The sequence below is a fragment of the Vicugna pacos genome, chromosome 17 (genome assembly GCF_048564905.1).
Source record: "Vicugna pacos chromosome 17, VicPac4, whole genome shotgun sequence".
Taxonomy (NCBI): Eukaryota; Metazoa; Chordata; class Mammalia; order Artiodactyla; family Camelidae; genus Vicugna; species Vicugna pacos.
The window spans coordinates 47557404-47582488 of NC_133003.1; the positions used below are offsets into that span (position 1 = coordinate 47557404).

The 25085-nt window shown below is 39.4% G+C and overlaps 1 protein-coding gene and 1 long non-coding RNA gene across 6 annotated transcripts in view; one reads left to right on the forward strand and one right to left on the reverse strand.

The window, feature by feature from the left end:
- Positions 1-25085, forward strand: part of GRM7 (glutamate metabotropic receptor 7) — an 893798-nt gene that overhangs the window by 527881 nt on the left and 340832 nt on the right. The window lies entirely within an intron of this gene.
- On the reverse strand, positions 18389-21091 carry LOC140686813 (uncharacterized). Its single transcript, XR_012060771.1, has 2 exons — positions 20940-21091; positions 18389-18774 (listed from the first exon to the last, which is right to left on the reverse strand). It is a non-coding gene; the product is annotated as an uncharacterized lncRNA (long non-coding RNA).

Here is a 25085-nt window from a genome sequence, read left to right on the forward strand (position 1 = left end):
CTGTAGATGAAAGGTTTCAACTAGGTTATCCCTAAAGTATCTTCTAGGAGGAATATTCTAAGGGTGATCATCTGTTACTTCTGTCTACCCATCATCTACTCCCTCTTCTTGTCACAGCCTCCACATTTTCACCCAGGGAACCCCACAGTCTACTGTCAGCCGATGAGACTCAGGTGAGACTGAGTCAGACTCTTGTCTCTGGGAGCAGACACAGAGCTCGTATCACCACAATAAAGACTGTTTCTGGGCTAGCACAGGACCCAAGGCAGACCACAGTTATGCTACCTAATCCCTAAATGTTTACTATAACTTTCAAGAAAGAGGAACCTTTTTTCTGGAACTTAACTAAGTTGAAAGTTACAAACTCAGAGCTGCTGAAGCCTGCTTTCATAAGACAGCCTGCCCGAAAACATCAAAGACCTGAATGCTGGAAAGGACACCAAATTCCAGGACAACATTGGAGATCCTGAGCCTTCCTAAGCCTGGAGTCTGGATCTGGACTTCTTTATAAATTTACTGACTTCTATTATTTGTATAAGTAAGCTTCTGTCATTTGCCACTCAAATGACTTAATGGATATGGTTGAATGTTAGGATAGCCTTCTTGGAGCCATCTTGTTTCATCTTTTATCTCTTCTGAGTTACATTCTTTCCAAGTGTTATTGACCTCACATAGATTTCCCCTCTTCCTTTTTCTCTCCCGTGTATCCCTTTCCCATGAAATCTATACATTCTTCAAGTCTCATCTACCCTATGATAAGTTTCTTCCTTTATCACCTCAGCCTTGTTCCAAATCTCATCTTCTTATCATACAGCGTCTCTGTTTATGAAATGTCTTCACCTAGAATCAGTTATTCTATGTATATATCATGGGAATACTAACTAGAATCTAAGTGATGGGTTCAGGTATTCTTGGGAAATGCAGATGAACTGTCATGTCACCCTCCAGAAATACAATCATTTGAGAATTGAGCAGACCCTTGAGAGAGAACTCTTTCTAAAAGAAGATGAACAAAATGAGCCTCTTCCAGTAAGAGAGTCTTGGTTGTCAGAAGGAAGAAACCAGCGTCCTTCTTCCCAGGGCCAGCTCCCTTGAGTTCATACGTGAATTCCATAGAGACCAAGTCGACTGGACGTAGAAATGGGTTTCCATCAGCATAACTAAGCTACACTGTGGTAACAAGTAAACTCCTGATAGACTGACACGACAAACCCACTTTGCTCACCAATGCAGAGTCTGCTGTCACTCCAGGAGACACTCCTGGGCAGTTGGCCTCCATGCATTTGTTCAGCCTTCCAGGCTGTTCATACATTGTGGAACCTCAGTATCAATACATTCCGTGCAGCATTGCCAAAAAGAAAGAGAGTGACCAGTTCACAAGGAACTCTTAAATGCTTTTGCCTTGAAGATATACACATTATTTCTATTCTCATTTCATTGACCAATGCAAGTTTTCTCTTCAAGGGAGACTGTGCCTAGAAATAAAGGAGAGCTACATTTTTGTGAGCCTCCTTCATGTCCACTTGGCTCCATTTGACTGAAAACTTGGTCTGCCTTTAGGACATGAATGGCAATGCTCTGGAACTTTTGAATACCACAACATATGAAGAGAATGGCATTCTCCCTGACTTTGTTCCAGAGCTCTGAACAGCTTTATCACAACGAGCAGGACGTTGGCAGCCGTGCAGAGGGGATTCCGGTGTTAGAGGAAAATATGGCGCAGAGGCCTGGGCAGTGCCTCTGTGCCCAGAAGATGTCTAGCAGAAAACTGTCATTCCTAGAAAAGAGGAAGATTTCCTACCCATGAAGTGGCTCACAGGAGGGTGTAAATAATGTGACCCTGAGTATTCCTGCAAACTGCAAGACTTGGGGAAATACCAAAGCTTTTCTACCGTTTTCAAGTTGGCATTTTTTCTTGATTTAGCATTCACTTGATTGTTGTAAATCTTTGACCATTTTCCAGAATTCTGGCGAAGTTGATTTTGACAGTTTCTGCCTGTTTTCAGTACTTCTGTTGAGGAACGGAAGTTTAGAGCTGCCTACACTGCCATTTGGCTGACATCACACCTGACAGGTGCTATAAAGAAAGAAGAAGTCGAGCACAGGAAGGGACATCATCAGTGGTGGCGGGGACCGGGGGTATTGCAGTCTTAAACAGAGTGATCAGAGTAGGCCTCGTTAAGAAGCCAACTTTTGACAAATGACTTAAGAAAGTGAAGAGACCTTCCAAATATATATCTGGGGGAGGAGTATACAGAGCATAGAAAGCAGTGCGAGGGTCCCAGGGCAGGAGAATTCCTGGTGTATGTGAGAAACAAGGAAGCGGATGAGGCTGGAACAGGGTGAGAAAGAAGGAGATAAAATCAAGACACAATGGGAGAGATGGACTGATTAAGACCTTGAAAGCCATTATAACGATTTTACCATTTATTATGAGTAAAGTAGAAGACTTTTGCAATGTTTGAGCACAGGAATAATTTGATTTGTCCAACATGTTGAAAAGGATAATACTGGATGTTAGGTTGTCTGTAGAATACAGGATAAAGTCAAGGATGCTATTATAATAAACCAAGTGAGAGATGGTAATAGCGTGAAACAGGGTGGTCACAATGAAAGTTATGAGAAGTATGGATTTAAAGTATAATTTCAAAGTAAAGCCAGTAGGGTTTTGGGCATAAAAAGAGATAAGTCAAAAATGATTGCAAAGTTCTTTGCTTGAGCAACCAAAGGAATGGAAGGGCCTTTAGCTGATGGGAAGAACTGTCAGTAGAGCAGCTGATAGGTGAACAAGCAACAAGGTCAAATTTGGATGTGCTGAGCTCGAAATATTAGGTGTCCAAGTTAAGATATGATGTAGGCAGCTGGGAATGTGAGTCTGGAATTTATAGAAAGCTTTTGGAAACAGAATGTAATTTCATGGAGTCATTGAAATATAATTGGCATTTAAAGAAGTAATACAGAGAATAATAGGGGATCAAAGAATGATTGCTAGAACATTCCATCATTAAGAGGCTGGGAAGAAGAGAAACTAGATGGACCAGTGAGGTCATATAAAAATAACATGAGCATGGTTTCGTGGAACCAGGTTAAGAAAATATTTCAGAGTACAGGGATTTCATAAGCATCATCAAAATAGTACCGCTTAGTCAGGAAGAAGTACTGAAAATTGACCATTTCGCTTGGCAATGTGGAATTCATTGGTGATTTTTTTACAAACGGTTACATTTGAGTGGTGTTGGCAAAGCTTGTTGGAAGTCAGTTTAAGAGAGAATTGGAGGAGCGTGTCTTTGTTGAATATCCCCTAGGACTCCCTCCACCTCCCAGTTTTCATACTGCAGACCTTGGGGAAGGAGGACACGGTCACCTAGATCTTTTGAGTGTCTTCGAAGGATGTTCCATTGTAAATGGCAAAAGAGCATAAATATATGGGACAAATAATGACTCTGTCCTCCGGAATATCAAGCGAATTTTGCAGAATAGGACATGTCATGACACAGAGCAAAAGCCTTAGAGGAATTTAACAAGGCAGGTATTTACTGACTTAGCAACACGATGCAGTGTACTTCTAGGCATTTGTTTCATACAGTTGTGCTTACTTACATTTTGGCTTATAGAAAATATGTGGGGGGGTGTGATACAGTAGCCACCAACTGTGTTGCTAGCTACAGAGACAGTGAATTTAGGTATGAGTCTACCTGACATCAGTTCTAATATTGTGCTGTCAGCTAGCTAGGGTGCTAAGTAGACATGGGAAAGTGATTTTTCTGCCACTCCAGTTTTCTCATATAGAAAGTGAATGAATAGGATTAAATGATGAGTGAGAAATTTTATAGCCCTAATGTTCTCTGATTATCTATTGCAAAAAAAGAGTGTGTTCGTGTGTGTATGTGTGTGCAATGTAGACAAAAAGAGCTAGAAAATCTGTTGCCAACAGGAATAGATAAAAAAGTAAAGAGAAGAAATCACAGGCATAGCAAAGTTCTGGGGACCTGAGTAAAATAGATGAAAAAAAATGAAAGCACCCTTTTTGGTTTTACTCATGTAGAGGACAATTAGAAAACAATGGAATTATTAAAAGAGAAATTGAAGAAGAAGAAAAACACGAAAGGGAACCAGGGAGAGATGAAATAAAAATCAGAAGCTGAGAGAATGGAAGAAATAGACAAACTGAGTGTGGAGGGGAAGAAAATCGCACATACATTCACACTTTGGAAAGCACCATCCTTGAAATTGGCATGTCCAAAACCCTCTTTTTTCTCTTTTCAGACCAAAAGCTGTTTTTCCTTTTTTAACTTATCACAGGAAAGGAAACCATTTTTATTGGTGTTCACCATTTAGGAGCATGTTGACTTGGCCCATCACCTGGAACAAGCCAGTTAGATCAAGACTGAGAGCAAGGCTTGCCTTCTTTGCCAGGAGAGGGTCATCCCAGGAGTCCACAGAATCACCTGTGGGCTGTGGCGAACTGTACCTACGGCAGTTAAGCAATGTCATTAGTTTGCACTGAGTGTGGATAGTAATACAGAGGTGCTTGAAGCCATTAAATACACAGCGGACTTTGAAAGCAGAGCAGTCGTGAGAATTTAAAGGGCCGTTAACTTAGCTGAAAGGATGGCTGGAAGGAAAATCATTTATAAAAATTGGGAGGTTGAAGGGCTTCTTTAATGTTCTTCAACAAAAATTAGATATTTGATCATCTCTTCTTATTTGGATAAGGGGAAGAAAGCTTCCAAATCAGTTTTTCCCTCCAGGCTCAGTATATTCATGATGTTAGGTGTGTGCTATTATGTTAACTAGAATTTTAAACTTAAAATGATCTTTTTCTAAAGTAGAAACTTTTTTCTTCCCTTCGACAATTGTAAAACAGGGTGTTTTTTACACTACCTGTTTGTAATTTTGACTTAGAAAATTGTATCTTTAACTTCTCAATACTCCATCCTCCTTAATATTGCTACAAGATCTGACTGACTTTCCTTATTCACCATTTAGACAAAAATACCAGTTTCTCTTACTGGATTTTAGGAGATTTTGACACAAGACAACCTGTCTGAGTTTTTGAAGTCCCTTATTTAACACAAATCCAACATACTTTAGTTGAGTACAGCCCAGAAATCCTAATAAATTGTAGCGATAAGAGAGAAGATTCCACCGCTTTATTGAAGGTACTCATGATGTCTGTGGGGAATCAGATTAAAAAAAAAATCAGACCATCATGATACCAGAGGATGAGTTGTGATCGGAGGGGTTTGTGGGAACACTAACAGTTAAAGGGAATTAGCCAACAAAAGTAGGTGACAATAGTTAATCCCAAAGAACTAATAGTAGTTGCCCTAGTAAATAAAGAGTTAAGGGGTTCCATTTGGCAAGAATAGAATTCACAAGGGGCTGAAAGTAGCAAGCAGTATGTCAACATATTAGAAGCTGGAGGTTGTGAATGAGTATGAATGAGGGATGGAGGGATTGACAGGGACCAAATCACAATCAGCCCCCAGTCATGTTTTCTTGAGGACCCATAACAAAATGGACCAATCTGAACCTTTGGAATTTTGGTTCTCGGATTTGATATCAAGGCAGAGCTGAGATTGGTCTTTTCTTAGATTTCTAGTGAACACCAGAATTTATCCTAAGAGAACCAGAATGCCTGTGGTGGAGCAAAAGGGTCCAAGACTGATTTGATGTTTGAAAGTTTTTAGGTCCAGCCTTCCTGAAGCTACTAGTAAATTTTACACAAAAGCCAGCAAGCTTGCTTAACTTACCACGGCCAAAGATAAGTGAGATCGACCTATGGTACAACATTCTTGTCTTCTCACGGTTCTGTAGATTTACTTCCTGATTTAAAACTAATTTCTTTTTGTATCCTGTTTATTTTTTTAATATTAAACCTTTTTATTGAAATATGATTTGCATAGATGAGAATATGTAGATGATAAGTGCACCACTCCATGACTTTTATATATGTTTACCTGAAGGTAACCACCACACAAATCAACACAAAAATATTTCTATCACACCAGATAAATTCTACTGGTTCCACTTCCTGTCACTAATCCTCCCATACTCAAAGAGATTACTTTTGTCTTCTCTTTCATTTCATATATAGAATTATTTATCTCACAGTGGATCGATTTTGCCTATTTTTGAGCTTCATAGAATCATACATGTACATGTGGACTCAGAATCTGTGTGTGTGTGTGTCTGATTTCCACCACTCAGTGTAATGTTTTAGAGGTGGGTCCTCACTGCTGCATATAATGGTGGTTTCTTCTTTTAATTTCTGTGTAACATTCCAGTGTACAAATATACCACAAAGTGTTTATGCACTGATGCATCATAAGCATTTGTTTTATGATGCTCTGCCAGTGTAGCTCCTGGTATTTCCTATTTCAAGCTGAAAGATTGTATTAAGAAACAAATATCTGTATTATCTTATATTACTTTTTGAAGAACATGTCTTACTGGGTAAATTCATATTCTTGCACATTTTTCAGCTAATGTACCATTTTAACAAAGTATCCTACTGCTTTTTTCCATCATCATATGTCTCACTGTCATTGAGCCCCCTTGATGAGTTTTTGATGCAGTCATAAAGAAAAGTAACAAAGAAATGCAATATATATGGATAGAAAGACATGGGAAAGTCAGGGATTGCAGAAAATTATGGCTGTATAATGCTAGAAAAAAGATTATTTATGATCTAAGCCTGAGTTGTCTCACAGATATTATAGAGTTTGTGAGGTCCTGAGATTAATGATGAAATTAGCAGGTTTTAAATTTAGATGAAATTTCTATTTGTAGTTCTACCTATAAACTCAGTTGCCTAATGATCTGTGTGTATACATAGGAATATACGTCAAGTAGTGAGTTCATTTATTTGGTGAATTTGATGAATATAGAAACTAACCTCTGACCAGTCCCAAAATTAGAGTAATTAGTCACATAATTTCCCTCTTAGTAAACAATTTTTTTCCTATTTATGATCTCTCTGCTATATTTTTTTCTGTCTTTACACACCATATCATAGTAGAACAAAATTCTCTTTTCCTATTTTAGTACATAGTTTAACACTCTCCAGTTTGTGACAGTTGTTTTTTTAAATCAAGTACCAATTTGCCAAAAGCCAAATCCTCTGACTCTGACATTTGAAACATTAATTTATTCTAAATTCAGGAAATTTGCTTTTTAGGAATAAATTGAGCATTTAAAATTTGTCTAATTTTTTAAAAAGGTTTTATGGAATTTCTTATATATATATGCCAACTGAAGCCCAGCAGGTTGGCATTTTTCCAGTACTTTTGGGTAGATGGGATTTCAAAAAAACATTGTTGCCTTGAGTTGATTGTTTTAAGTATCAGCATCATTCATGAAGATGCTGGTGACTCATGCTATGGTTAGGTTATATCTGTCCTCCTTATTGTCAATGTCAAGGTGAATGTCCTCCAGCAAGTTAATGTTTGATTCCAAGAAAAACTCAACATTAGGATCAATAGTGAAATAAAAATAGAGTTCTCTTGAAATACTGTGTAAAAAATAATAAAAGGGTGTATATGAAGTTTTTTTTTTAAATTCCTCCACTGATAGTGTTTTTAAATCATTCTATGGAAATATTTATCATAACAATGATGATGGCCACAGGAATGACGTTATTAGTGTATCTGTTAAATCCTAGTAATACACCAGGTATTAGGAAATACAGTCTTGAGAGTAAGAACTAGTTTTATCCTCACCTTATATATGAAAAAAATGGATGCATCAATTAGATAAATTGCCCAAAGCCAAACAAGGTAATATCTGCATTTCTATAAGAATCTCTACTTATTGAGTCATTTAAGTATTTGTAGCATAAAAAATTAATGTGGACATTTTTGTCCTTCCAAATAATGCAGCAGTGAAAACTTTGGGGTTCCTGGGCTTTTCTCTCTTCTTCATTAGTTTATATATATTTTTTCTCTCTTGGCAATGAAGAACTTTGCCTAAACCAGTTCATGGGTGAGAAAAGGCACGGAAACCAGGGTGGAGCATGTATTCCATCCTAATGAGTCATTGCTTAGGGAACTACAGTCAACCCTCCACACCCAACATCGAATAGAATCTGCAGGTGCAGAACCCGTGCATACGCAGGGCTTACTGTGTCTTTAGTGAAATGAAATCCCAGTTGTCTGAGGAAAATAAACTACCCCTTCTATCCTCCCAAAAGCATGAATACACCTGATTCTTAGAAAAGTGAAAATGCATTGAAATTAGATTTCGGTGACAGCCACAGTAATTAAGCGTGTCAACATCTGTTGAAAAACAGTAAGCCAAAAAAAAAATCACTTTTTTTGAAGGGAAAGCAACAGCTAAATCATGCAGATTCATACGAGGAAGTCTCCTTAAAAGTTCAAATGATAATTATTGGATCAGAAGCTCTTTTCTTTCAAGGTTGGGCTAATTTTGTCTTTGAATACTTATTTAAGGTAACTGCAGGTGAATTACGATGACATTCTTTTTACCTGCAAATAGTGATGCATCATAGGGACTCTAGCCTTTTTCCTTTAAAGATCTCAACATTCAAGGTATTTCCAGGAGATATTTTTGTCAGTTAATGGCCGAATCATTAGATAATGAGGTCTGATTAAGTGCTCTGTATCAAGGGAGAAAGAAAGAGACACTGAGGAGTAAAGGACATTTAGACAGAGGGACTGGGACTGAGGTCTGGGAGACAGGTTTACTGAGAGGGGTTTGAGAGAAGATGAGGGGTGGGGCCAAGGAGGATGACTACCAAGGGGGAGATGGAAAGAGATACAGGAAGAGAGAGAGGAGATGGAGAGAGATAAGCATAGAGAAAGAGACAGACTGAAAAGAAAGAGACATGGAGACGGAAAAAGTAAAGACCAGCTCCAGGTTCATGGCCTTCTGCTCAAGATCATGTAGGGTGGGGCCTGGGGACAGAGGGGAGAGTGGCGTGTATGTCTGCTTGGAAAGAAGGACGGGCTTTCTAGATGAATTTACATCATGCATTCTTGTGTCCTGTGCTATTTCATAAAAATGCAACTGACACTGCACGTACCCTGATCATGTGGTTCCATTGAGAAGTCTCTGAAGAAAGATCTGATGTAACAGAAACTATTGAGTTATATGCTCCACACTGTTTCTAATCCCTCACTGCTAGGTCACCTCTTAGTGTTTTAGCTACATCGTGTGTCAGTTCGCCAGGTGACTGGGTTTTGGTCCATGAGATGTGAGCAACAGCACAGCCTTTTGCGCCTGAACCACCTCCACGCCCTATAAGCAGATGTGGTGCCTGAAGTTGCCTGCTTTGCCCTGTGAGTCAATAAGCCAACATACTAAAGACACCAGAGTAGAAGTTTACAATAAACCTGGGTCTCTGATGACATCCTGGAGCCTTAACACTGGCCCTAGACTTCAGCTTTCAGAACACTTGTTAGGAAAAACACACCCTAACCATTGGTCCTGTTCGCCACTAGTTCTATTACTTTTTGCTAAACACATTCCTCTCTGATAAGAATTTTACAAGATATAAAAAGCTACACGGTAAACCCCTCATGGGTCATGTTTATGATTTCTTCCTGTGATGCCTAGAATTGGGGTCTTTCACATGGTAGAAACACTGGGAAGTTTTTGCAGGGATGGGTACGTATGATGTCTGTTTGATGTTTTGGTGTGTCTACGTTGTATTGCAACAGGCCTGCTAGTCTCTTTGTAGATTCTCTTCCTTCTGAGCATAAATTAAAGTTCACTGGGAGTTAGCTTTGATGAAGAACCTAAAATAATACCAGATCCCAGACCCCCTTATATTTATAACCTGGCCTGTGTTGAGGATGTTAGCTCTGTGACATTAATATTAATCACATCCCACCTTCTGCTGCAAAAGACATCATCAAAGGATCAGAACCAAGGCCATGAGTCACTAGAGGAATATTCTGATGACAAATTCTCCCCTAGACTTTGTTACTTTGCTACCATGTCTGCTTGGAGAGGAACAGGTTCCCAAGGTGCTCATTGGAAGTGGCACAGCTAGACTGAAAACTTCCATCCATCATCCGACAAGCAGGTCCCTTCAACCGTGCTTCCCCGTAAGTTACTTTACTCTGCCACTGACCCACACCGGGCCTTGGGGAAGCTACTTGACCCGCAATGGGCAAGACTGCATGGCCAGTCATTGAGAAAGTGCAGACCGATTCATTCTTCCTGCTGGGGTGTGTGCAGCCCCCTACCAGCTGGCGTCTCTTCTCCTTGTCCTGCTTTGAGAAACTGAGACAGGATTTTCAGAATAAAGCCAGGTGAATCAATGAGAACATAGTTTCTAAAAGGGTGATGTGTAGATCATCAATAAAGTGATTTCAGGTGTACATAAATGAGCACTTAAAAGATTTAAACACCATGTAGTTTAATGTAGTTTAAAAATACATCTAGCATATCACAGTCATGATTTCATGTGTTGTGTGTGTTTATGTTTCCCTTTAACATGTGTTTATGTGTGTGAGTATTGCATGCATGTATGTATATACACGTACATGTGTGTACTTCCCTTTAAAATATGGTTATTTCAGTAAGTCTTGTTTTAGAGAAGTATATTAATTATTCAGTGGTGCAGTTAGTGCATGGATTTAGCACAAATTTTAAAGGTGGTGCAAGAATGACTAGTGTTTGGGAAACACTGAATAGTCCCAATACGAACCCTAAGGATACCACTGGGAGGAGGAAATGTAATTATACAACACATTGCCCAGTCAGAGGTTGAGACATGAAGAATGCACTTCAGGTAGATGGGATCTTTCCTAAATGAACCCAAAGGGTCTCATAAATTGCACTTTACAGTCAGTTTGTCAAATACCTATTGAATTTCTGCTATTTGGAAGCCATTATCTTAATCCTGTGAGAGGCAGAAAAATGCCTAAGATACATTTGATGTTTTCCATGATTCTATAATGATATAAGGAATTGCATGAAACCCTCCAATGCCTTTTGTCCTACTGGAAAGAAAAACGCAAGTTTCTATTCTGATTTATGAGAGCTGCACGCTGACCTCCCTCCTCATCTCTTAGCCTTTGGCAATTTTCTCCTTTGTACGAGCCACACTAGCTTCCCTTCCTTTCCTCCACTTCTCCATGTGTGTTTCCACTTTAGGGCTTGGGGGCAAGATGGTCCATCTGCCTGGAATCTTCATTCTCTTATTTCTATAGGGCTGATTTCTCCCAGTCATTTAGCTCTTACCTAAATTGTCACCTCTTCAGAGAGGTCCCTCCTGAACACCCCACCTGAAGTGTGTCTTTCTACACTGAGCCCCTGTAAAAAGCTTACTTTTTATCTTACTTATTTCCTTGATTTTTTTCACAACACTTACCACTAACAGCAAATTACCTTATATATTCACTTGCTTGTTACTCACCTTCCCCAGTAGAGCAAGAACTCTACAAGATCAGGGACCGCGGCTGTCTTAGTTAATACTGTCTTCCCTCTGAACTGAAATTTTAAAAAGAAGTTCTGGTACACATCAGGTGCTCAATACATATTTTAAGTGAATGAATACAAAGCAGGCATGATGTCTGAAGGTGAAACAACAGAAATATTATGTAGTGGAGTGAGTATGTCTGATGAGGCAATCAGGAAGCATTTCATGATGGAGAAGGAATTTGGCAGAATTTTGACAGGCTGAGTTGGAAGAATGGGGTGTTTTCTTGAAGAGAAGAATTATATAATCAAAAGTCCAGGGCGGGAAATGAGACAGATTTTGGGGAGATTCTGAAAATGCAGGAGAAACAGGGACTCCAGGTGGATACACTACTAGTTAAGTCATGTGTTAAGAGAGAAAATATCTAAAAGCTTGATGCATTTTCCCCTCCTGCAAACATCTAACCCATCTCTATGAGTTAGCAGCATGGATTTTACAGCCGGAAGTCCCAGAAGCCCTGCAGCTGAATTGTAGGTGAATTGGCCTCATTTTTCCACATTCTTCCGGGGACTTTGGCTGTGTCGTAGAGCCGGGTGCCTCATGTTGTGGTCCTGTTTTTGCCTCATAATTTTTGTATGGTGTAAGAGGAGTCTCTTGCCTCCCTGAGCCTCAGTTTCCCCATATGGAAAAGTACAGAGGTAGCTTTATAAGGACTTCCCCTATTCTGGAATCCAAGAATTAGGGAAGAATCAAGGAATTAAATTTCAGGAATATTTTGTGAAGGTTCCCATGCAGTATGACACTAGCAAGTAGACCAACCCAAAGCGATACCATGAGGTATGTCTAGAAAAGGATGTTAAAATCAAAGGAGGAAAGAGATGATGGTGATTCAGACTAGGGTGGTATCATAGGTAAAGGTAGAAAGTGGTCAGATTATAGATGTATTTTGAAGGTGTATCTGATAGGAATTTGCCTTCGGTCTAGAGTAGACTGCAAATCTTTGTGGCAGTAAGCAAAATAGCAGTGACACCATGACACAGTGAAAGTGAAGGTAAACACGGTGTTTCATGAGTTACTGCTGCTCTGAGTTGGTACAAATATTTGGAGCTTTCATGGCTCCTTTCCACTCATTATATAACATGGTCCTCCCAACACTTTGTGTGTGGAGGGTAGTTGGGGAGGATACAAAGTTCATCTAATTTATAGAGAAACAAACAGAATTAAGATCACACAGGTTAACAGTGATGGTCAGACGTGAATTGCTGCTTCCTGTTTCCACACAGTCTCTTGAGACAGAAGGAGCAATGCTGTGGTCAAAGACATTCTGTCTTAAGAGAAGCGAATCTATCTTCATCGTATCAAGTAGTCTTTCTAAGTAGCATACATAAGCTTTGAAATAGTGGATTTATGTCTTTGTCTAATTTCCCTCTGGGTCATCTGTGAATCTATAACAGAATCAATAACAACCAAGTTTTGAAAGATCTTTTCCTTCAATTAAGATCTCATTTCTCTCACATGAGTCTTGAAATGTGATGAGCAGCCATGGCTGGTACTTAGGGAATCTGAACAGCTTATGCCTACCTGGAATAAGTTTGCCTTTTGAATTTCACTATCATGGATGCTTTATGAAAACATCTGTATTGCTTAGAATCACTGCTCCACGGGTATTAAACCTGGTAAACTCTCTCCATTTGAGATCTTAATTGTAGAAATAACAATTGGTTATTGTCCCCTGAACAAGCCTATAAAACTGAGTATTGAAACCAGCAAATTGTCTCTGTTTGATTTCATGATTGTAGAGATAAAATTTGGCCTATCAGCTTGGCCCTCTACCAGCTGAACAGAACTTGCCGTAATTTCATAGAGACTCCTCTCCAGGCCAGTAAAGCTCCCCATAATCAACACCCTGTAATATTATCTTCTCACATCTTTTATCTTTCAGAAAAACATCAGGATTTACAAGATAACATTTTAAAAATAAAAAATTCTCAAGCCCCAGAAAGTTGTATGTAGCAATAATTTGATAATGTAAGTTAGACCATAAAAGCCATATCTCAAACATGGGCTAGGCTGGGAGATTGTTAAATATTTGGAATCTCTCCAGAGAAATCCATTTCATCTTTTATTAATTGCTAGATGAACACTGATTGTTCAAAGGTCACTTGGGTAGCATCTAGACCTACAACAGAAGAGGAAGCAATTAAAATGTCAAAAAGCAGGGCAGTTGGTAGATGCCAATTCTTAAGCTTCATTTCTAACTTGCTAGCCTTTCCCTTTATCAACTGGGCGCCAGTCATATGGTGAATGGATCTTGTTAGTAACTACAGTAATTGGCCACAGGGTGTAAGCTTTCAGCCGAAATGGGCATTTCATGTAAGTACGGTGTCTTGGGTTTACTGGTCTCTGATGGATCTGTAACACCTGCTGTTGAGTTAGGAGAATGTTCATTTCCATAGGGCACTGTCAGAGTTTTATGATGGCCTTCTGGAGTCTCTGAGTTCCAGCCTCTTAGAATCAGATGGGACAACAGTGAAGCAGACTGCACCTCTAAAATTAGCATGCCTGGTGTGTAGGTTCCATGTTTTAAAGGAATTGACTTAAAGGAGAAAAAAGCTACCTCATAGCAAGGAACAAGTCCAGTCATGTATCAGTAGGGATGGGAGAGGTGAATTGATGCACTCTGCTGAGCACTTCCTTGGGGTTTGGAAGAATGAGCTTTGGGAGTCATTCTTCCTAAATAACTAGTTAAATTTGCTCAACTACCTCAAAGAACACATTCTGTCAATACGTGATGCTTCCGGTGACTGCTGACTGTTATGTTCATTTGAGCAGCAAAAGAGGAAAAATATAAGCCAGAAAATAATAACTTTTTGGCTCTAAGGATCATTAACCAAAAGTCGAGATACTTGTAACGCTGAGAAATAACCTTCCTAAAGATAATTTTAAGTATTCAGGAAGAAGGTAATATGCTTATGTTTCTTCTAACATTCAAACATTCAAGACACCTGCCTTATATGCTGAATAAGTTGTCTCACATTAGTCACTAGGATAGTCTTTGATCTTCCTTTTATAAAATACTAAGCTCCTTCTGAGAAGGAATGACATCACACTCATCACTTACATCTTTTGGATGCCTTCCAGTGTTCAGAGTATTCTACATTCTCCATAAACACCTGTTATTGTCCATTCATATTTCCTCCTGGTTAGAAGGGAGACATCCCCAGAAATGAGAGCCCTTATCTTTAACCATAATATTACATCGGCTTCAGGTCAGCCACTCATACTAATTTATTCCAGAGAAGGGAAAAATAAGCATCCACAATGAGCAACAGAATTAGTAACTGCCAGTCTCAGACCAAGAGCTTTAAGTGAAATCGAAGTTCTGTCCCCAGAGCCCACCTGACTTGTCTCTAAAATGAGCTCAAGCAGCTCAAGGATGGAAGCTGCATGCCTGCATCAAATCTTGCCCAGCCGTGAAGACCAGTATTTGCTGGTTCTTCTCTGTGTACCTGGCACCAGCAAAGGCAGCCTGAAACTCCCACAGCTTTCTGCATCTGAGAAGAAACATAATCAAACATAACTAAAGGCTGGGAATAAAGGAAGATCATCCCAAAAGATATTTCCCTTTGCTCTTAAGCCTTGTTAATTTGGACACAACTCCTGGCTTGGGGAAGAGAGCTTTGGAGGACTCACTTACTAAAATGATATGCAGTTTCTCTGAACAAAAGCCAAAAGCCATAGTCAATGGATGGAATGGAAAAGAACATCTCAGATTTGAGAGCGCTTCAAGGTGTTACATTATGAATGAAAATTCAATAAGTCTAATTTCAAGCAATCATAGAATCTCATTTAAAGGAAATTGTGAGTCTGAGCAGGGGTTGTAGAGATAAGGTTACAAATAATGGTAACATTTAAGTCATGCTTTCCTTGTTTACTTAACAAATATTTATTCAACACTTACTATGTGTTAGGCCATTGCAAAGGCTCTTAAAACAGCATCTGTCTCTTACTAGAGTTGACAATCTAGTAAATAGAGGTAAACCTTCATAAGCAGTATACTCTGCATATTGACTAGATGACCAAAACTGCCTTGGCCAGAAGTTTTTGTCTTTTTGAATCAATTTCATTCAAAGAGCCCTTGGCAGGGTATAAAAGATTCCTCTGCCCCAACAGTGAACTCATTGTCTGATTTAGAAGGCCAGTATTTATTGACTGCTTACTATGTGTTTTACATGTGTTTAATTATTGCTGAAGCCTTTTGTATAGGACTCCCTATTGAGGGAACTAAAACCTAGAAGTTTAATCACTGGCTCAGGTTTTCATTGCAAATGACAGGCAGAGCTGGGATTGGAGTTGAGAAGCATTACTCTGAACTGTCAATCTGTCTCTGCCATTGAGGAGACAAGACTATAGGTACAGAATGTAAACGTGTAGCTCATACGGACAAGAGGACCATTCAGGAACGACAGGTGACGCCAAGCACCAAGCTTGCCTCAGTAATAAATGTGTGAGTGTGGGAGGTGAGAGAAGCAGCCACTCTTTTATTGCACCCCACTGTCTTGAATTCAGAGCCCCCAAATCAATTCCCTGCAGAGTCTGTTTCCTTACACCCTGGGGCACTGAATCAGTTGTTTGCTTTAAGTGACACTGCAGTGACACCAGGACCCAGAGATGATATTTTCCCTGACTCCCTTAGGTGATGATTTTTCAAGACAAACTGTAAGTTTTATTCCTTCTGGCTTCAGTTGCTTTTCTTAGGTGGGCCCTCACTCCAGACCTCCAAACTTGCCAACAAACACCAAGAGTGTTTAGATCCCAGATCCTTTAATGCCTCAATCGGGTGCAAAGGATGCAGTCTGCATCCTGCCCATCCATCCTTTCAGGACCAAGTCCCTGGTAGACATCATCACAACTTTTCCCACTGGCATGAAGAGATGTAATTGTATTTTCTACCTCAAGAGTTTATTGAGGGCAGAACCTATTCTGCTCAAGTCTGTCCACCCTATACTAGGGATTCTCATTCGTTAGCCCTCCTCAAAACTACCTGCAGAATGTTAAGTTAAGCAGATTCCTGGGCCCTGCCACAGAGCAGCCCACTCTGCATATCTGTGCTGGGGCCAAAGAATTATAATTCTAATAAATTCTCAGGTGAGGCTGATGCTACTGGGTCAGGTATCATACTTTGAGAACCACTGCTGTTTAATTGGTATTATCATGGTTGAGATCACGGGTTCCAGAGCCAGATTGTCTGCGTCGAAGCCCTACCACTTATGAGGTCTGTGGCTTTGGACAAGTTATTAGACTTCTGGGCGCCTGCAATCCCTCAGATGTAAAATGTGGTAGCAGTAATGCCCCTGTGGCTTATTGTATTAAGTAAGTTCAAATATGTTAAGTGTTTTAAAGAACTCAACAGATTCATTAAACTTAGCAGGTTCATTAAAACGTGTTGACTCGTATTATTTATTCATGGTGGTCAGTGCACACGGTGTTTACCCAAATGCTTAGTTTATTGGAATTAACATCCGACCCAATGATAATGTATCTGATGGTGGCTTCCTTCAGCAGCAGGAGGCACTAAGGTACAAGAGGTTACAGCAGTTGACAGCTCTTTTAAGAGGCTACCTTTAGCTGCAGTGTTTATTCACAGACTGTGTTACCAGTCATTTGAGTTTTTTGATTATCAAGTTGGTGCACAAACAGAGGCAGGTTGTGCTACCACTATTGATGCTCAGAAGAAAACCAAACACTGGTCATAAGGAAGAAAGTCTCAACTGCTGAAACTTCTACAGCATTGCCTCTTGTTCAAGGGACAGCAAGATGCTTCTTTTCAGAAACGCTGGGAGAGCTTGGCAATAATGGTGTTGTCACCAAAAAAAATATGTATATATGATGTTGTATGACCGGTGTTTCTCTTGATGGTGATTGAAATCTGTCACCCGAAGCTCTTTGCTGTGTACGTCATTCCTTCCTGTGTCTACAGCGATGCAGTTGCCATGATAGTCCTTCTAAGCACCTCAGATGTATCCCTTTCCAAGCTACAAATTGTATACAACAGGTAGGGAATGAGAGACTTGGGGATTTGATGCCCCGATGCAGAGGCTACAGCTAAAAGGGTGACTATTTGTTTGAACTTAAAATCAGAACACTCAGCTCAGCAAAGGCTCCTTTGCTCTGACTTGTGAGCTTTTATATGTATATACAATTTTAGTTGTACATTTATCAAAGCATATTTATTAAAAATAAGAAAAATGCAGAAAATAGGAAGTGATGAAAAACCCAGGATGTGTGATTGTCATAGAGAGAAATTGTAAAAGTGGCATTTGAATTTTGCATCATAAGTATCCAAGTGTGCATTTGATCTGAGCTCACATGATACGGGCTTGCCCATAAACTAATGATGATGATTTTCCACTTGTGACTTGTAGCCTGTGTCTCAGGTCTTCATGATTCTTCTGACTTTCTGATGACGAGCAGAACTTATTTGCAGCCTACTTTTAGGCACAGTGTCCAACACACAATAAGTAGTTGAATAAATGTCGCTATTTGATACAGCACATGGCTGGTCATTCTAATGGATAAAGATCATCTCTGCTTTCAGATGGTACCCATCTTTCATTCCTGTAGCCATTGAGTGAAGCTGAGACCTGCATCAGGCTAAGTTAAAATGTGTTCATACACAGAGAGTCTCAAAAATAAATCAAGTTCAATTTAGAAGATGTATTTAAACCTTAAAAAATATCAGTGTATTAATGTAAGGTACACTTGCAGCTTTTGAGCAGAATGTAAAGGCATTAAAATTAGCAATATCAATGCAGAGGAGTAATTATAAGCTATGAATCAATCCATACTCCCTTCCCATGAGTAGACTGACCTGACCACATATTGCAAAAGCTACAAGTTAATAGTGAGCCACTAATCTAGCCATTTATGCACCTAGCAGACGTGTGACAAAGACCGTCATTAGGTTTTATTTGAATTAAAAGATGGTGACCATAGTGAGGGAAAACATTCTTTTAATATGGTTTTTAATCACTGATGGTTTCTGTGTCTAGATGATTTCAATACTGTGGAAGCACTGATTTCTGATTTTAACAATATATTTGTCTGCAATTAGTCTTAACGTATCAACTTGGATGTGCTCCAGCATGACCCATAATGGTTCTAAGAACCCAACACAGTTTTCTGAATGCTGGATTTGGGGACTTTCAAGAGTTGTTGGAACATCTTCATGTTTCAATCTCTGTAGAAAGTAGATGGCATGACTCTCTTCTTTTGAACTAAAGCCAAAAATTGAAATACTAACAAATGCCATGGATTTCATTGGGATTTCTCCCAATGTTTGATTTCTCCAGTGAATCATTTTCTTGTGAGAAAATCATAATCTGTGGAGATGCAAAGAGAACAATTACTCCCAGGAATGTCTAGACACAACTGCCAATGGTGTGGGAGCAAAAGAGAGAACTGTGTTTTCATGGCTTTCTCCTCTGGAATTGAGTAATTATAAGATTCATATTTGCCTTCATCTCCCTATTCTTGTTCTGTTATTAAGTGAGTGATAAAGGTGCCCAATGATAAATGTATTGCCAGTGAGCTCAAGGCAGAGTATATGTATTTCCTTTTTAAAAATATCTTTCCCTATTTTTTGTGATTTTACCATTTAAGCTGCGTCCTTTATATCTAATCTGATGCTTTCTAGTAAGACATGAATTCTAGATGTGTTCTGGCACCAAGAAAGACTGTCAGTCGAACACATGAAATCTTCAACCTGTGTGACAGCCCCTTACGCCTACTTTGGGACTTTTGACTTCAGCTCAGATCTAGGGAGATCCTTTGCCAGCCCTCGCCTCTCTAAAAGAAACTAGATAGACAAAATGGTCAGGCAGATGGGTTACAATGAAAAAGCACTGTATTAAAAATAAACAGAGCATCCACCAGGGAAAAATGCCCTGAGGAACTTTGAGTGTTTTAAGCTTCCCCAGTTTTCAATCAATCCAGGTCACTTAGTGAAATCGATGAAATGTCATCTCAGTTCCAAAGAAGCCTTCAAGTATCTTTAGAGAGAAGGGTGCCTCTGCAATTTAAATGGAGTGTTGTTGCCACAGTGTGATCATCACATGTTGAGAAATATTTCAGGGCTGCCCCTTTGAGTTTATGACAACATTGCTAGACTTCTGTCACGCCATCCATTTTCCAGTGTCAGTGGATATTTGGAGCTTACTACCAGCCACAGGTTAACCCCACGGTGGGATCCTTTCACTTTGCAAAACCTTGTTGGGTCACCTGGGATACCTGCCAACATACCAACAACATTTGCTTGGGAATGAATCATTTTAACTTGGGAAAATATTCTCTGCAGAGCCAGGAATAAAACTTGAATGAAATCATCTCTCCTAGGCCCATTCAGATTACTACGCAATGAGTTCTACTTTCAAGTGTGCCAACCATGACATATTTTTGCCAAAGTTGCTTGGAGATCTGTCATATCCAAACGTCCCAACAGCCCATTTTGTTGAAGGGCTTCCACCAGTATTACCTTTGTCCAAATATGAACCAGAGATAAAGGAATAAAAAAACAGAAACAAAAAACTCCCACAATACTTCCTTGTCTTATATTTTTCCTAACTTTATATCTGCAACATTTTTATCACTTACCCCACTCTTTTTGGGCATCCTAGGTTGGAAATCCTAATCTGAGTCCTAGTCCTCCCTTCTCCAACACGTGCACTTGGTTACAAAATCCTCAAAATGCTTCTTTGATATTGTCTCTTGAATTTATTCTTTCTTTTCCATTTCTTCCAACTTAATCCTGGACTTATAGCTAATAATTACTGTGGGTGTACCACAGAGCATCGTGCTGAATGCTTTTCATACACACTTGTGCTTATTCTTTGTAATAACCCTGGGAGGCCATTATTCTTATTTTATGGAAGAAAAAAATGGAGTCTCTGGTTGATCAGCTGACCTCGTCATCAAGTCACCCTGCTAGTAAGTCTGTGATTCTGAGTCATGACCATGGGCTTCTAGACGGCCCCTGAGCTCCACGTCCTCGGCTCTCTAATCTGAACTTCCAGATACCAACCTTTTAAGTAGTGACTTTTAACAGCCTGGTTAACATGTTTGCTTTGGAACTTCCTTTTGTTCCTTCTTTTTGAGTTAAATTTTCTACTTTATGTCACATTCTAGGCCACATTACCAAGGACTCCATTTTATATCTTGAGACTTAGATCTCCATTATTTGTTAATTCCAGTCATTGTTTCCAACTAAGTTAGGCTCTTTGTTGACATGTCCCAGCCACACCAGGACCTCCATTTCCACTCTCATCTGTAAGTCACTCCTTTTCTTTTTTTTCTTCTATTCCTTTCCACTGGTTTCTTGCTTATATTTGTTCACATATTACCAGAAATATTTTCTCTTCCACTTTTCCCTCAAGTCCCAGTTAAATATGAATACCACCATCAGACATTCCTCATTCATTAGCTCTATTAGTTAGGGGAACAGCAGCTGCTTTTTCAAGTTATATTGGCAAAATTAAGTGATTATACTTACAAAGTTGCAAATATAATAGAAGCATATGTCCATGATCAGCGGGTGGATTTTGTTCATGCAGTGATTCAAGGATCCTCATTCCACTCGTCACATGGCTCCTCCAGCCCTCAGAGAGTGGTGCTCATCCCAGCAGCATCCCCATCACCTGGGAACTTATTAGAGACGCAAATGATAGCACTGCATCCTTGATATACTGCGTCAGAAACTGCAGAGACAGGGCCCAGAAATCTGTGTTTGCACAACCCCAGGTGGTTCTGAGGCACACTAAAGTCTGAAAATCACTACTCTATAGCCCAACAGCAGTTTATATCCAGCCTGTGGAAATTCAGAGAATGGAAACAAGATACACATGGTTCCTAAAAGCACTGCCCCAGAAGCGATGCACATCACCTCCATTCATTTCTTATTGGTGAGCACTAATTAAATGGCCCTGCGTAACGCAAGGAAAATGTAACTTGCTGTCCCTGTAGTCCTCATCTCAATAATATATAGGTAGACAAATGTGAGTGTGGTCCTTTAAAAGAACTGTCTTCCATCCCCTGATTTTCATAAAGCACACTTCAGAATGCAGTCTGACAGGTTCTTCAAGTCTATTTCAGTGCCTCTGTCAGCTCAGCTCCTCACCGTGAACATTTCTATTTCTTTTTCCTCTTCGCGGTCGTTTGATTTTCTTCATCGTTTTACTTGGTTACAGTTTGACATAAATTTCTTTATTCATTAACGGACTGTCCAGTGTACACGTTCAGCTGCAGGTTGCTGTAACGTGTCAACTTATTTTCTGTTACCATAGAGTGGCCCAGCTGATGAGTTTGTCATGCAGAACTCCGGACATAACAGCTAGCTGTTCCTCCAGCACAGTGAGAACATTTCTCAATGTGAATCTGTCTTCTCCGTGCGTATTCTGCTCCAACAATCATTGGCACTCAAGTCCTGGAGGTATTCATGGATAGGTGGGAATATTGCTTAACTCATGGTACCAAAATAAATGAAGTACAACTTTTCTGTGTGCCCTGGCTCTGTGCAACTTAGTAAGTCACATTCATTACCATGACTAGAGATGGCCCACAGGGGACACTTGATAGTTTAAAGAAAGATCCAGCCATTATGAAACCAGATATATTATTTATCCTCCAGCAAGGAGCAAACTTCCATTTTCCCAGAAACAAAATTCAAAAAAGGTTTGTTTTGGGTTTTTTTTTTGCCAATTCTATATGTAATTAAGAATATAGATGAAGTAATTGAATATCTACTTATATTCTTTACTAAATTTGTTCTATATACAAATTTAATCTATAGATAATATGACTTATTAGTCTAGAATTCTTCTTTTTCTTTTCATCAGATAATTACGTTCAAGTGCTTCCTAAGCATCTTTGAGCCCAAGTTCTTTGTCATCTCTAGAGCTACTTTTTGAAACATAGTTTTCCAGAGCAATATTATCTTGACTTCCACCTACATTGTTGGAAATACCATCCTAATTCAATCTGTGTATGGGTGTGTTGCTAGAATTGTTGATTCGAGTACAAGTACTCTGTCATAGAACAGAAGGACAGTGTCGTTGTGTATTGTTTAAAGTTTGCTTCCTGTTTTAAGTGTGCATGATGTTCCTCTACAGTATAAACCATGTACTTCATTGCTTTCTAAAATGACTTAGAAAAGATTCTTTTTAAGGTTGATAATACGTATCACTTTCAGTTCATACCACCAAAAGTAACTCATACTGTGTATTACATTTCTTTGGCTCTTTCTTCTTAATTTTAAATGTAATTTGATGATACCCTAAACTAGCTTTGATTAACATTATTACAGGTTAGAGTCTTCCCCATTAGTGTTCTGATACTCCAAAGTAAACCAGAGAATGTCCAGGGATGTGAATGATTTTATAAGGATTCAATTACAAGCAAATTCCCTCTGGTTTAAGGCATGAAAGTAAAATGTGTGTGTGTGTGTGTGTGTGTGTGTGTGTGTATGTATATGATCAAATGATTAAGTTCAAGGAGTAATCTCTGAGGTCTGTAGGACATCCAACTAAATTTCCATCACTGAAGACCCATAACCCCATTTATTCTTAGCAACCTATGAGATGGGCATTTATCTTCCTGTCTGTCATGAGGATGCTGAAACTTAAGTGATGTTCACGGTTCCCATCGGTAAATGATGAAGCCAGGACTCAAATTCAGGTGGTCTCACTCTAAAGTGATACTTATCTGTTCTTCTCCCGAGAAGATTTTAATGCAAACAGGCTCCTTGTTTCCATCACAGGAAAGTGATGTTTCCTCCAACTGTCACTGGCTATCAGAGCAGATAGAGGACATTCATCTTGTGTCCCAGAAAACTCCCAGACTACGTGCTGTTTTCTTGTCCCCTTCCGGTTCCTTTTCCCCAACATTCCATGGTTACCTTATCAACTGACCCAGCCTCTGTCCATCATCATAAAGATAACGTCTTTGTATTCTCGCAACCCTACTGAAGCTGTGAATCACGCTGTCCAAACCGGCACACATAGGTAACAAGGAACCTCATTTTCCTTTGCACAGGTCCTTCAAGAATACACAAGGAGGTGCAGTTCATGGCGCTCAAGGACACTACTTGCCCTCTGTTCTTGTCAATTTTCTTTCACCCCAGACACTTCAGAACTTCTGAATTACAGAGACTTTTCTAAAATTATCCTTCCTCCCCCGTACCATAACACTTACTTCTCCTCTCACTTCTCCTTAACCTGAGATCTCAAACTTACAGAAGATGTGTTTTCTTTCCCAGGGTGCTACAGAAATACTGAGACAATATTCAAAAGTCATAGATTCCACATAGCATCTGAGTGCCTGGCATCTTTTGAAATAAAATCAAAATGTCTTGCTACACTGCCCTTTTCCCTGGCTGGTGACAGAGCTGAATAGCTTCTTGCTGCAAAGGATACCATCTTTGTTCAGGATATGCACCCCGAGGGCATCAAAGTCCCTGTCCTTTGTGGTCTTTCTGATTCTCAAGCCCAATGGGTCACTGTGTATCCTAGCTTTTGTACTCTCATTTTTCCCAATAATAGAGGGGAATATTCTCTGTGTTCATGTCTTTATCAGAAGTGGAAAATTGAAAGTCTGACCAAGAGGATTGCAGAAAGAAAATTAGTTCTTTTTGGCTATGAAATAATATCCCATCCCATCTAAGAAGCCAATGCTCAGACTGTTTGACTCATGTCAGTTTCCTGCCTGGCCCTCTGTGGGCATGAAAATATGACATCAAATATAAATCTGTATAATGTTTCACCACATCCTTCCCCTCTTTCTGTCATCTTCCTCCTCCTTTGATCCAGTCTTCCTTCAATCCATTCTAAGATGATGCATTAGAAACTCTCTGTGGAGGGCTAGAAGGTGAAAATCAGGTTAGCAATTTAGGGATGCTCTTTGGAGAGTTGGGGGAAGGGGGCGTATCCTTAAAGACCACCAGGAATAAAAAGGAGAGACCTTTCATATGTGGAGGATTATGATTCCAGAGTTCATGTGATGGTAAGGCAAGAGAAGACAGATTTCAGGTTATTAGCAGAAATCCACACACCAGAATGCATGAATTGAGTCCCAGGACTCACAGTTATTTGATTAATAACAAATATTCTTAAAACTTGAAGGAATTAAATGATCATCTGGATCAGAGTGTCCTAAGTATTGTTCATAGAATTTTAGTGTTCAAAACTCTATTGAAAGAATTCCATGGCCAAATAAATCTGGAAAATTCATAAAAGATTTTAAGACTATAAAGGCTCTGAAAGGTCCTACAATAAATAAACCAATTTAACTTTAATCCAGTACTTTGGCACTTTATTTCGCCATGGGATCCTGTGGAGTTTAAAGTTTCACATAATGCCTTTTGTGATAAGCTTCTCTCTTGAAGACGGATGTATTTATAGGTGACTCCGCCTGTTTATCATTTCTTTTTATTTATGATCCTGTCCCTGTATGGGTATTTTATAAACTTGAAATTGGAGAATTTCCTTAGGTCTATATATTTTATTTTAAAGTGACTTTGCTTTTACCACTTTGTAGGGTGTGTGTGTGTGTGTGTGTTGCAGTCTTTTACTCAAGTGTTCCTTTTTGAGACACTTCCTAAAAAATAAGAGAAGTATACTTTTCTCTTCTCTAATTTTCTTTTTTA